Below are 14,528 nucleotides of genomic sequence, written 5' to 3' on the forward strand. Positions count from 1 at the left end.
CAAAAGCTTTAAGAATATGAAGATTCCCAATTGCCAAAAATTTTACTTCATTAGAGCACATAGCACCAGGTAATGTAAGGAGAGTCTTTATCCTGCTTAAAGCCTGGGACATTTGTTTTTTGTTTTATATATATATATATATTTATATTTATATATATATATTTATACATATATACATATGTATAAAATATTATATGTATAATATAAAATATAAATATAAAAATAAAATAAACATAAAATATAAAATATTATATGTATAATGTTATATGTATAAAATACATATAATACATATGTATATGTATTTTATTGGAGTTCAATATGACAACATATAGCATAACACCCAGTGCTCATCCCATCAAGTGCCCCCCTCAGTGCCCATCACCCAGTCATCCCATCCTCCTGCCCACCTCCCCATCACTACCCCTTGTTTGATTCAAAGAGTTAGGAGTCTCTCATGTTCTGTCACCTTCACTGATATTTCTCACTCGTTTTCTCTCCGTTCCTTTTTATTCCTTTTCACTATTTTTTATATTCCCCAAATGAATGAGACGATATAATGTTTGTCCTTCTCTGATTGACTGACTTCACTCAGCATAGTACCCTCCAATTCCATCCACGTTGAAGCAAATGGTGGGTATTTGTCATTTCTAATGGCTGAGTAATATTCCATTGTATGCATATACCACATCTTCTTTTATCATTAATCTTTCAATGGACACCGAAGCTCCTTCCATTGTTTGACTATTGTGCACATTGCCACTATAAATATTGGGGTGCAGGTGTCTCGGCTTTTCACTGCATCTGTATCTTTGGGGTAACTACCCAGAAGGGCAATTGCTGGGTCCTAGGGTAGCTCTATTTTTAACTCTTTGAGGAACCTCCACACTTTTTCCAAAGTGTCTATGCCAGTTCACACTTTCAGAACAGTGCAAGAGGATTCCCCTTTCTCCACATCCTCTCCAACATTTCTTGTATCCTGTATTGTTAATTTTCACCATTCTCACTGGTATGAGGTGGTATCTCATTGTGGTTTTGATTTGTATTTCCCTGATGGCAAGTGATGCAGAGCATTTTCCCATGTGCTTGTTGGCCATGTGTAGGTCTTCTTTGGTGAAATGTCTGTTCATGTCTTTTGCCCATTTCATGATTGGATTCTTTGCTGTTGAGTTTAATAAGTTCTTTATAGATCTTGGATAGTAGCCCTTTATCTGATAGGTCACTTGCAAATATCTTCTCCCATTCTGTAGGTTGTCTTTTATTTTGTTGAATATTTCTTTTGCTGTGCAGAAGCTTTTTATCTTGATGAAGTCTCAATAGTTCATTTTTGCTTTTGTTTCCCTTGCCTTCATAGATGTATCTTGCACGAACTTGCTGAGGCCAAGTTAAAAAAGGTGTTGCCTGTGTTCTCCTCTAGGATTTTGAGGAATTCTCATCTCACATTTAGATCTTTCATCCATTTTAAGTTTATCTTTGGGTATGGTGTAAGAGAATGGTGTAGGTTCATTCTTCTGCACGTGGCTGTCCAATTTTCCCAGCACCATTTATTGAAGAGACTATCCTTTTTCCTGTGGATATTCTTTCTGGTTTTGTCGAATATTGACCATAGAGTTGAGAGCCCATTTCTAGGTTCTCTATTCTGTTCCATTGACCTATGTGTCTGTTTTTGTGCCAATACTACACTATCTCGAGGATCACAGCTTTGTAGTACAGCTTGAAACCCAGCGTTGTGATGCCCCCGGCTCTGGTTTTCTTTTTCAATATTCCCCCGGCTATCTTCTCTGATTCCATACAAATCTTAAGATGATTTTTTCCAACTCTCTGAAGAAAGTCTGTGGTATTTTGATAGGGATTGCATTGAATGTGTAAATTTCCTTGGGTAGCATTGACATTTTCACAGTATTAATTCTGCCAATCCATGAGCATGGAATATTTTTCCATCTCTTTGTGTCTTATTCAATTTCTTTCAGAAGTGTTCTGTAGTTTTTAGGGCATAGATCCCTTACCACTTTGGTTTGGTTTATTCCTAGGTATCTTATGCTATTGAGTGCAAGTGTAAATGGGGTTGACTCCTTAATTTCTTTTTCTTCAGTCTCATTGTTAGTGTAGAGAAATGCCACTGATTGCTATGCATTGATTTTTGTCTCCTGCCGCATTACTGAATTGCTGTATGAGTTCTAGCAATCTTGGGGTGGATCTTCTGGGTTTTCTGTATACAGTAAGTATCATGTCATCTGCAAAGAGGGAGAGTTTGACTTCTTTACCAATTTGAATGCCTTTGATTTCTTTTTGTTGTCTGATTGCTGAGGCTAGGACTTCTAGTACTATGTTGAATAGCAATGGTGACAGTGGACATCCCTGTTGTTTTCCTGATCTTGTGGAAAGGCTCCCAGTGTTTTTCCATTGAATGATATTTGCTTTGGGCTTTTCATAGATGGCTTTTGAGATGGTGAGGAATGTTCCCTCTATCCCTACATCTGAAGAGTTTTGATCAGGAATAGATGCTGTATTTTGTCAAATGCTTTCTCTGCATCTATTGAGGATCATATGGTTCTCGTTCTCATTTTTTCTCTTGTTGATATGATCAATCACGTTGATTGCTTTATGAGTGTAGAACCAGCCTTGCATCCTGGGGATAAATCCCACTTGGTCATGATGAACAATCTTTTTAATGTACTGTTGGATTATATTGGCTAGTATCTTGTTGAGAAATTTTGCATCTGAGTTCATCAGGGATATTGTTCTATAATTGTGCTTTTTGGTGGAGTCTTTTCTGGTTTTGGAATTAAGGTGATGATGGTCTCATAGAATGAGTTTGGAAGTATTCAACCCCTTTCTATCTTTCAGAACAGCTTTAGTAGAAGAGGTATTGGTCCTTCTTTAAATGTTTGATAGAATTCCCCTGGGAAGCCATCTGGCCCTGGACTTTTCTGTCTTGGGAGGTTTTCGACGACTGCTTCAATTTCCTCCCTGGTTATTGGCTTGTGCAGATTTTCTAATTCTTCCCATTCCAGTTTTGGTAATTTGTGGTTTTCCAGAAATGCTTCCATTTCTTCTAGATTGCCTAAAATATTGGCATATAGCTGCTCATAATATATTTTAAAAATCGTTTGTATTTCCGGTATGGTTGTGATCTCTCCTTTTTCATTCATGATTTTATTAATTAGAGCCTTTTCTCTTTTGTTTTTAATAAGGCTAGCTAAGGGTTTATCTATCTTAATTCTTTCAAAGAACCAACTCCTGGTTTTGTTGATCTGTTCTACAATTCTTCAGGTCTCTGTTTCATTGAGTTCTGCTCGAATCTTTATTAACTCTCTTCTTCTGCTTGGTGTAGATTTTATTTGCTGTTTTTTCTCCAGTTCCTATAGGTGTAAAGTTAGCTTGTGTATTTGAATTTTTCCCAATTTTTTGAGGGATGCTTGTATTGCGATATATTTCCCTCTCAGGACTGCTTTTGCTGTATCTCAAAGATTTTGAATGGTTGTATCTTCATTCTCATTAGTTTCCATGAATCTTTTTTATTCTCTAATTTCCTGGTTGACCCATTCATCTATTAGCAGGATGCTCTTTAACCTCCACATGTTTGAATTTCTTCCAAATTTCTCCTTGTGATTGAGTTCAAGTTTCAAATCATTATGGTCTGAAAATATGCAGGGGACAATCCCAGTCTTTTGGTATCCCTTGAGACCTGACTTGTGACCCAGTAGGTGGTCTATTCTGGAGATATTTCTATGTGCACTTAGAAGAATGTGTATTCAGTTGCGTTTGGATGTAAAGTTCTGTAAATATCTGTGAAATACATCTAGTCCAGTGTATCATTTAAAATTCTTGTTTCTTTGGAGATGTTGTGCTTAGAAAATCTGTCATTTGCAGAAAGCGTCGTGTTGAAGTCTCCCAGTATTAGTGTATTATTATCTAACTATGTCTTTACTTTGGTTATTAATTGATTGGTATACTTGGCAGCTCCCACATCACGGGCATAAATATTCATGATTGTTAGGTCCTCTTGTTCAATAGATCCTTTAAGTATAATATAGTGTCCCTCTTCATCTCTTACTACAGTCTTTGGGATAAACTCTAATTTATCTGATATGAGGATTGCTACCCTGCTTTCTTTTGAGGACCATTTGAATGGTAAATGGTTCCCCAACCTTTCATTTTTAGGCTGTACGTGTCCTGAGGTCTAAAATGAGTATCATATAGAGACTATCTATAGCAAATAGATGGGTCTTGCTTTTCTATCCAGTCTGAAACCCTGCGTCTTTTGATGGGATCATTAAGCCCAATCATGTTCAGAGTTACTATTGAAAGATATGAATTTAGTATCATCATAATACCTATTCAGTCCCTGTTTTGTGGATTATATCTTTCGGCATCCTCTTTCTTTTATAGAGTCCCCCTTAATATTTCTTGCAGAGCTGGTTTGGTGGTCACATATTCTGTCAGTTTTTACCTGTCTTGTAAGCACTTTATGTCTCCTTCTATTCTGAATGAGAGCCTTGCTGGATAAAGTATTCTTGGCTGCATGTTCTCACTTAGGACCCTGAATATATTCTGTCAGCCCTTTCTGGCCTGCCAGGTCTCTGTGGAGAGGTCTGCTGTTAATTTAATATTTCTCCCCATATAAGTTAGTCTCTTGCTGCTTTAAGGATTTTCTCTTTATCTTTGGAATTTGCAAGTTTCACTATTAAATGTTGAGGTGTTGAATGTTTTTTATTGATTTTGGTGGGGAACCTCTCTATGTCCTGGATCTGAATGCCTGTTTCCTTCCCCAAGTTAGGGAAGTTCTCAACTATAATTTGTTCAAATACATTTTCTGTTCCTCTGTCCCTTTTGGCGCCCTCTGAAACCCCAATTATATGTAGATTTTTCCTTCTGAGGCTGTCATTTATTTCCCTTAACCTTTCCTCATGGTCTTTTAATTGTTTTTCTCTTTTTTCCTCAGCTTCCTTCCTTGCCATCAACTTCTCTTCTATGTCACTCACTTTTCCTTCTACCTCATTAACCTTCATCATTAGGACCTCCAGTTTGGATTGCATCTCATTTAATTGATTTTTAATTTTGGCCTGATTAGATCTAAATTCTGCAGTCATGTAGTCTCTTGATTCCTTTATGCTTTTTTCCAGAGCCACCAGTAGCTTTATAATTGTGCTTCTGAATTGGCTTTCTGACATCAAATTGTAATTAAATTGTGACAGAGAGTACTGTTTCTGATTCTTTCTTTTGTGGTGAGTTCTTCTTTCTAGTCATTTTGCTCAGTGCAGAGTGGCTAAAAACAAGTTGTACTGAAAAAAAGGAAGAAAGAAAAGAAAAAAAAACAAAAGACAAGGAGGGGTATCCTCTGGTTCTATATACCGTAAATCCCTCAACTTCCCTGGGGCTTTCCAGTGCTGCTCGGCCAAAAACTTGCTCTTCCCCTGTCCTTCCAGCTGGTCTTCTGGGGGAGGGGCTGCTGTGCTGACTCTCAGGTGTGTGCATGGCTCAGTGGGAGCTGTTTACCCCCTGAGGCCCCTGTTCCCTGGTGGCCCCACTCTGTCCCAGGCACAGGGTGACACCAGGAGGAACAACCACACTGGCGCGGCCACCCTTCCAGCTCTGGAGTCAGCTCTCCCAGTAACTCCCGCGGCTACCGGTCTGCACTCGCCTGGATGCTCCCAGGAGTGGGGGGCGCTGATCTGCACAGCTTGGGGGTGCCTGGCAGCAGGAGGGTCCTTGCTGTCCTCTGCCCTCCCCGCTTCTGCCTGTCCCAGGGGGAGCACAGGATCCTGGGCTGTGTCTGCTTGGTGCCCTGGGATCCAGGGCCTGTTCTGCTGGAATTGCACTCCTGGGGCCCGGGCTCCCGAAGGTAGCAGGGTGCAGCCTCCTTCAGCCAGAGCTGCCGCCTGAGCTTCTCCCGAGGTCCCACCGGGTGCGTGCTCCAGCCCTTCACAGAGCTCAACCCGTGGTCTTTGGTGCACTCTCTCTCCCGGGTGCTCTCCTCTCCTAGTGACCCCGGGGAGTTGGAGGTTCCACTGCCCCTCCTGCAGTTCTGCCCGGTTTCCCTGTTGAGCGCCCTCCCCTCTGGAAAGAATTCGGTTCAGATTTTTAAAGTTCCTGCTTCTCCAGGCTGGGCTTTCCTGTCTTGGAGGCTTTTGCTGCCTGGCCTTAGCCCGGCTCCTCGCGGGGCCCCTCCGCCACTGGATTCTTTTTTATTTTTTCTTCCCTCGGCTTCCTACCTTGTTAGAAGCGCAAATTCTTCTCTCTGTAGCACTCCAGCTGTTCTCTCTTTAAATCTTAGGTCGAATTCATAGGGTTTCAGGATGATTTGAAAGTTATCTAGGTAAGTTGGGTGGGGGCAGGTGACTTGGGGACCCTACTCCCATTTTTCCCCGCCCCCCTCTTATCCATGTACTTAAACTTATTCAACAGGTGTTCCCCAAATCTGAAAACTCAAAAATGAAGTAGGAAAACAAAACAAAACGTCTCAATGAGAATTTCTTAAACTTCAGTAATTGGTAGAGAAATTCCTATGTCATTACTTTAGGATGGTGAAACTTAAAGTCTTGGATACTTCAGCTTCTATCCATCTTATTCAGAAACATTTACCTGTAATTTATTTTTAAATTATTTTTACATAGAAAATCTGAACACTACAGAGGAATATATATCGCTACCTATAAATACATGTGCACATATATATCTACATTTTAGTGGACTATATTTTTAAAACATATATTTTGATTATTTTTGGAAAACTTTCTTAACAGTTTTTATAGGCTTAAAGAACAGACTCAACTTAGGTTTTTAACTAGAAATCTCTAGTTGTATAAAAACCTGTTTATGGGGTTTGGCATAGTTTTCAGCTGCAAGTGTTGAGCAGCGTGTTGCTGGGTCAGAAAGAAATCTTTCTTGCTTGGTTTGCAGACTGTGTGTTCACCCCTCTGAGACCAAGGCCAGGAGGTTGTGACCCCTCAGAGATGGAGCACAGGTTAGAGGTCACCACTCAGAGGTGGAGCCTGGCCTGGAGTTTATGCCAGCCAAGTACCATCACTGAAGAACTACTGAAAGTGACTGTCTCCCTAGAAATGTTTAAAATGAATGAATGAATGAATGAATGAATGAATGAATGAATGAATGAATGAATATGTGTGTGTGTGTATGTATATATGTATGTATATAACCATATATATACATATATATGTATGTATATATACACACACACACACATACATACAGGCAGGGGCAGACAAAATATCACCTAGAGTTCCATCTTGTAGAGGGAGCTGTTAAACCCTCATAAGATTTCATTTTTTCTTATCTGTCTTAAACATGTATTATCAAATAGGTGATCATTTTATATGTGAAATTTTATTTATTTAATTAACTTTAAATTATAATTGTTTCCCAAGTCATTATCTACCCAAAAATTGTTTCCAGGAACAGAGCCCTAATAATTATTAAGGACTCTGTGTTCATTAACATACTTACAGAATGTGAATATGTATGCAGCATTGTTATCAGTTCTGAGCATGTTGTGTATTGGAAAGATTCTGGACAGGGAGGTTATCAGGAGACTCAAGTTCTGATATTGACTGTCAATAAACTAATAGGTTCTATATGCTTACATCTAAGGGCTGATGAAAAGGGCTACTATGAAAAATCATGGCTACTTAGGGTAAGCTAAGATAGTACAGGAATTATCTGGAGTAGATTCTACTAATATGTACCAAAGTCTAGTATTTTCCTACATAGCCATCTCTGTTACTTAGAAATTCTGTATTATGTAGTTATATTTGGTTAACACCTATTCTCTTCTTTTTTCTTCTTCCTTTAACCATTAATCCATTTTCCCAAACAACCATGGACTCATCCAATCATTCCTTTATACATTGAAAACAAAAATTGTCTATTGTCTTATAAATTCCAGGCATGTGTATTAGGTTCTAGGAATAAAGGGGTGAGCAAATCAGAAAGGTTCTTGCCTTTGTGAATTTTACTATCCATGATGAGGGAGAAGCCACAGATAATTATTCTATGGAAGATGTACTGAATTGGATTAAAAGTACATGAAAACACACCAGTTAGAAGTTTGTCCAGAAGGACATTGCTCGCTCATGTGTGCCTGTTCTCTAGCATAATTATAAGCAGTGCCCTTTCACTCTAAAAAATGCTTCATTTTAGGTAATAGATGATAAAGCCTCTGTATGTATCAAAATTTTACAAGATAGCAGCTGCCCACCGCAACCTTTATTTTACAAATAAAGAAAATGAAATTCTGATTGGTGTGGTAACTTTACTATGATGACATAGCTAATTAATGATAGAAATACACAGCTTCATAGGACAGAAAAAATGATACAAGCCATCCATGAGTGATAGTTCACCATAGATCTGTGATCTTAGAAATTAACCTAATGCTCTAAGCCACACAGTCATGAATATGTGAATTCTGATATCATCCTGTGCTATGGCAGTTAAAAGAGAGCATATTCTTGAAAGTCCTAGAACAATAGATTTAAAAATATCCTCAATGTTAGCCCCTCTGCCAGAAGAGAAAATACTCTTACCCCACTAGAGCATTTATAGAATAAGAGAACTCTCACAGGTACTTTTTTAATATTTATTTTTTATTGAAGTTTCTTTTGCCAACATATACTATAATACCCAGTGCTGATCCCATCAAGTGCCTTCCTCAATGCTTGACACCCAGTGACCCCAACCCCCTCCTCACCTCCCCTTCCACATTACTTTGTTCATTTCCCAGAGTTAGGATTCTCTCATGGTTTGTCTACCTCTCTATTTTTTCTCACTCAGTTTCCCTCCTTTCCCTTATAATCCCTTTCACTATTTTTTATATTTTTATATTATATAAAATTTATAATATATATTATAAATATATATATTATAAAAATATATTTATAATTTATAATATATACTATATTATATTATATATTATATTATATATTATATATTATATGAGTAAAACCATATAATGATTGTCCTTCTCCAATTGACTTATTTCACTCAGCATAATACCCTCTCATCCACGTCGAAGCAAATGGTAGGTATTTGTCCATTCTAATGGCTGAGTAATATTCCATTATATATATATATATATATATCAATCACACATTATATATATATCACACATTATATATATATATATCACACACACTATATATATATATGTGTGTGTATATATATATATATATATATATATATATATATATATATATATAATCTCACATCTTCTCCATTCATATGTCAGTGGACATCATGGCTCATTCCAGTTTAGCTGTTGTGGACATTGATGCTATAAACATTGGGGTGCATTCTGAATGAAAGTCTTCTTATTTAGGACCCTGAATATATCCTGCCAGCCCTTTCTGGCCTGACTGGTCTCTGTGGAGAGGTCTGCTGTTAATTTGGTATTTCTCCCCATATAAATTAAGAATCTCTTGTCTCATGCTGCATTAAGAATTTTCTCTTAAATGTGTGGGAAATATCAGAAAGGGAGACAGAACATAAAGACTCCTAACTCTAGGAAACAAACTAGGGGTGGTGGAAGGGGAGGAGGGCGGGGGGTGGGGGTGAATGGGTGACGGGCACTGAGGGGGGCACTTGACGTGATGAGCACTGGGTGTTATTCTGTATGTTGGTAAATTGAACACCAATAAAAATAAATTTATTATAAAAAAAGAATTTTCTCTTAATCTTTGAAATTTGCAAGCTTCACTATTAAATGTGAGGTGTTGAATGGTTTGTATTGATTGGGGGAGGTCATCTCTAACTCTTGGATCTGAATGCTTGTTTCCCTCCCCAAATTAGGGAAGTTCTCAGCTATGGTTTGTTCAAATATACTTTGTGGTCCTATCTATCTCTCAGTCTCTTCTGGAGTCAAATTATATGTAAATTCTTCCTTATCAAGCTATCATTTATTTCCCTAACCCTTTCTTCATTGGCTCTTAATTGTTTTTCTCTTTTTTTCCTCAGCTTTCTTCCTTACCATCAACTTGTCTTCTATGTCACCCATTCTCTCTTCCACCTCATTAACCCTAGCAGTTAGGAAATCCAGTTTGGATTGCATCTCATTTAATCTCTTTTTAATTTAGGCCTGATTAGATCTCACTTCTGCAATAATAAAGTCTCTAGAGTCCTTTAGGCTTTTTTCCAGAGCCACCCGTAGCTTTGTATTTGTACTTCTGAATTGACTTTTTGGCATCGGATTTAAATCCAAATTCTGTAACTCTGTTACAGAGAGTACTGTTATTGGTTCTTTCTTTTTTGGTGAATTCTTTCTTCTAGTTACTTTGTCCAGTGCAGAGTGGCTGTATGAGTGGGCTGAAATAAAAATATCAACCACACCCTAAGTAAAATATACCCTAGATGATTCCAAAGAGGTCAGAGACCAAAAAATAAAAAATAAATAAATAAAAATAATAAAAAAACCAGAACGACATAAAACAAAAGGACCACTAAAGTGAAAAACAAATTTTAAAACAAATTAGTAAAAATAAAAGGCCAAAAACCACAGAGAATAAGAAAAAAAAAAAAAGGAAAATAAAAAATAGTAAAAAAAGAGAAAAAAGGGGGGGCGGGGGATGGTGGTGGTGAATAAATGACAGTGGAGATAATGTAGTCTACCTGAGGGGTCCTAGAGGGTAATCCTCTTGGTTTTGAGTGTATTTTGTTCTGTATGTTAGAGGATGCTCTATCCTAAATTTATATATACCATCAATACTTATTTAATGCCCCAACATTGAACACCAAAACATAAACAAGATAAAAGAGGGGGGCGCATAATGGGAAGGAAGAGAGAATATAATCTCACAGAATGAATCAGCACATTATTCCACTTGTTTCTGGGTGTATGTTGGTTGACGTGTGTTAAAAGGTATTAACTTATACCATTGTAAAACAAAACGAGACAGAAAAAACAAGAAACAAAAACCCATAATTCATATATCTCCCAAAATGAAATTACGTTGAAGGGAATCCAGAAGTGAAAAATACATCTAAGACATGTAATTGTAGAAATATGAAAGTCAAAAAGGAAAAAGCTTAAAAATGAAGAGGTGGTAAAATATTATAGTTAAGGTGGGAAAAGAGAAAAAATACTGGAAATTTTTAGTCTAATATGAAAATGAGTCATAATGGAAAAGGGGGAAAAAAGGGACTCTCTAGTTCTATATTCTATTTTCCCTTGATTTTCCCTCAGTCATGGAGATTTCAGTGCTGCTTGGTCAATAAACTTGCTCTTCCCCAGTTCTTCCAGCTGGTCTTCTGGGGGAGGGGCCTGCTGTGCTGATTCTCAGGTGTCTGTGCCTGGGGGAGATGCCCCATCCCCTGCCAGGTGCCGGGCTCAGTGTGAGCTGTGCTCCTCGTAGTGCCCCTCCCCACTTTATTCTTATTTGTTTATTTAGCCTTTCTATCTTTTAGAAAGCCAAAACTTTTCTCTCTGTAGCATACCAGCTATTCTCTCTTTGAATCTTAGGTCGAATAAGTAGGTGTTCAGGATGTTTTGAAATTTATCTAGGTAAGTTTGTCAGGCCAGGTGAGTTGAGGGCCCCTACTCTTCCACCATCTTGCTCTTCCCTCCTCTCTCACAGGTACTTAAACATGGATTAAATCGAAAAATTTTTGGAATTTTCAGAGTGGCAGTGCAAAGACTATTTGGATTAGTTAGAAGATAGTTAATCAAAAAATAGCATAGACAAGTTCCTTCTCAAATGAGGAAAGAAAGCTAATGTGAACCTAGAGGACTAACATGGTTATCCTTCAAAGCATAATAATAATAAGCCCAGTCCACCTAGAAGAGGTGTAAGGACTTACCCTGTCTTTATTGCAACTTTTTCTAGCTTCAAGTTCAATGTAGGAGTTAAGACATACTATACTACAGTAAATCTTGTCAAATATCTCAAAAATGGAAAAAAAAAAAAAAGAAAAGTTTTGTGGATATGGAAAGAAATGTTAAGTTCTCCTACCATTTTGGTATTTTTTATAACATATGTGTCCAAAGCAATAGCTTTATGTGACATATTGGATACCTTTAATGAAACATAATATGTATAGAATCATTTATTTGAGGAACTTTCTGAGTTTTTTCAGGATGATAATTTAGCACAATGTGGAACAAACATGCTCAGCAACTTTACACAAGTAGATCTTTTGCAAAAGCATATGGTAAACTTTAGTGGTTTATTTGATAAATATTGAGTAGTATCCCATGTGATTTTCATAAATTTTTTTTAACAATAACATGTTTTTTTAAAATTTCACTACAAAGATATTTTAAATAGTTTGCTTAACGTGAGGTGTTTGGGTATTTACCCCATAGATCATTAACCCAGGAACTTTGCCAAGTGTGTATTTATAATTTTTCCTGAGAACTCAACCTGGCACTAAATATTTCCTTATGGCATATCATAATGGAAAACAATGACATGTAACATTAAATAAGTTAGGGATATGTTTCAGATAACATTTCTGATAGCCAAATATAACTATCTCTTTAAAAAAGTGAAATTATGACTGAAAATATGATGAAAACATATATCTGGATGATTTTTGGAAGAGTTCCTTAACAGCTTTTGGAAACTTAAATAAGAGACTTAAACTTAGGTTTTTAATTGGTAACCTCTAGTTTTCTGAGAAGCATATTGTAATGAATATGTCATTTGTCATATTGTAAGTTGCTTTTTTAATTATAAAGCTGACTTTGACATTTTAATTCTATTTTACACCTTTTAAATATTTACTGATTTCATACAACTGACTGTACCCCATTTCTCTGTATCTCTTTTAACAAGTATATAAATCAGAAATATACTGTAACAAAGGCTTGACTCATGGAATATGTGAAAAAGACCACTGTCTTGCACTTGTATAGACACTTCTCACAAATTATTGCAGATTTTTCTAAATGTTCTGCTTATACAGTTTCCTTATTCAATATCTGTCATGTTTATTGAATTTGATGTCTTGAAATTGCATCAGAATAAGCTTTTGGAGGGTAAGAAAGGGTTGGAAGTGTTCACTTCATTTTGGTCTCATCTTGTGAGGAAATCATTTGACTCTTGAAGGAAGAAAGTTGCAATGGTGATCGAAGGAAATATCTATTATTTCTATGCTACTTCTAATTTTAAAAATACCTGACAAAATTCAGGGATGCCTAAATAATGAGGCAATGTATCTGGCCTTTATGATTTTAGTCCTGCAAGGTTATGTTTCTATTATGGGTTGAATTTTGTTTCCCCAAAAGGTGTTGAATTCCCAGTCCCCAGTTCTTAACCCCAGGTTTTTATGAATGTAACCTCATTTGGCCTTTGTAGATGATGAAGTTCAAAATAGTGATGAACTGCTCATATTTTATTAGCATACTATATTACTTCATGCATGTGAAGTGTAACACTCACCGAGGGAATTTTGCCAAATCGAGTAATAGGTTCTAAGACTCTCATAAGCCATATATGATACCAGACTACTAAGGAGGAAATAGAATGAAAAATTTGGTTTCCAATGCTTGATGGAAGCATCAAGCATTCATTTTCTGCACATTTCAGTGGCCTATACTACTTACTTGCAAGAAGAGGATGTGTGTGTCAGGTGGGTGCAGGATCTGACATGAGGTAAAAGTATCATGCTCCATAGGAGCCAATATATTTTGTTACAATTTCTTAGACATAGCTTCTAGAGTCCTCTCAAGACATAATGCCTAGAATCATCATACTCATAAGAATCTATGGCTTCTTATCTAGTAGTTTTTAGATCTCTGAGTCCAGATTAAATTTGCCAACAGAGGTTATTTTCAATCATAATCTTTGTTGCTTAGAAACATAGAGGACATACCACCTTATTAAGTTGCCAGGGGAACAGAGTTAGAAAATTAACCTAAAGTCAAATTCTCATGAAGAAGGATAAAAGGTTTCATTAATCTATTACCCATAATACTTAGTAACATAATATTAGTGGAATTAAGCCACTCTCTAGTAGTATTTTGCACTTGGAGGATGTTGGATACATTAAACCATTGAGTATTTTCACTGTGTTCAGCTCAGTATTCGAGGTGTAGTATACTCTAAGAGATCTATGGGGTTGTAGTACACCTCCATGGGGTAAATGTAAACTCTTGTACATTTATGAAGAAACCATGATCCACATTAAGTAACTACTTCCTTTGTCAAAATAACCATTATCTTCCGTGTTTCTCTTCTCAGTCATTACTCCTGTGTTTCTAGGACTTTTTGCTCTAGTATACCCTCTAGTCGTTTTATTCCACTACACCTTCAAATATTCTTGCTGACTTAATCATAACTCTTTTGTGCTACAATCAACTTTATCAAGAACTTTCTTCTCTAGGAAATTTACAAAAATAATAATATTTTTGCTCATAGTCTTGGGGCATATATTGCTTAATTAATAAGCTGTTTCCATATTTTAGTAACATGTTTGAATTTCACCAGGAATCCTTAAATCATCAACTTCAGGGAATTTTTATCAAGGGATATTCAGGCAACATATCCAGTATTTAAAAGATATTACTTTGGGCATGT

General features: G+C 36.7%; 1 long non-coding RNA gene across 1 annotated transcript in view; it reads left to right on the top strand.

Moving 5' to 3' along the window:
* The window catches only part of LOC111093471, a 281,715-nt gene that overhangs the window by 56,839 nt on the left and 210,348 nt on the right, over window positions 1-14,528 (top strand). The window lies entirely within an intron of this gene.

Source organism: Canis lupus, chromosome 31, assembly GCF_011100685.1.
Source record: "Canis lupus familiaris isolate Mischka breed German Shepherd chromosome 31, alternate assembly UU_Cfam_GSD_1.0, whole genome shotgun sequence".
Classification (NCBI taxonomy): domain Eukaryota; kingdom Metazoa; phylum Chordata; class Mammalia; order Carnivora; family Canidae; genus Canis; species Canis lupus.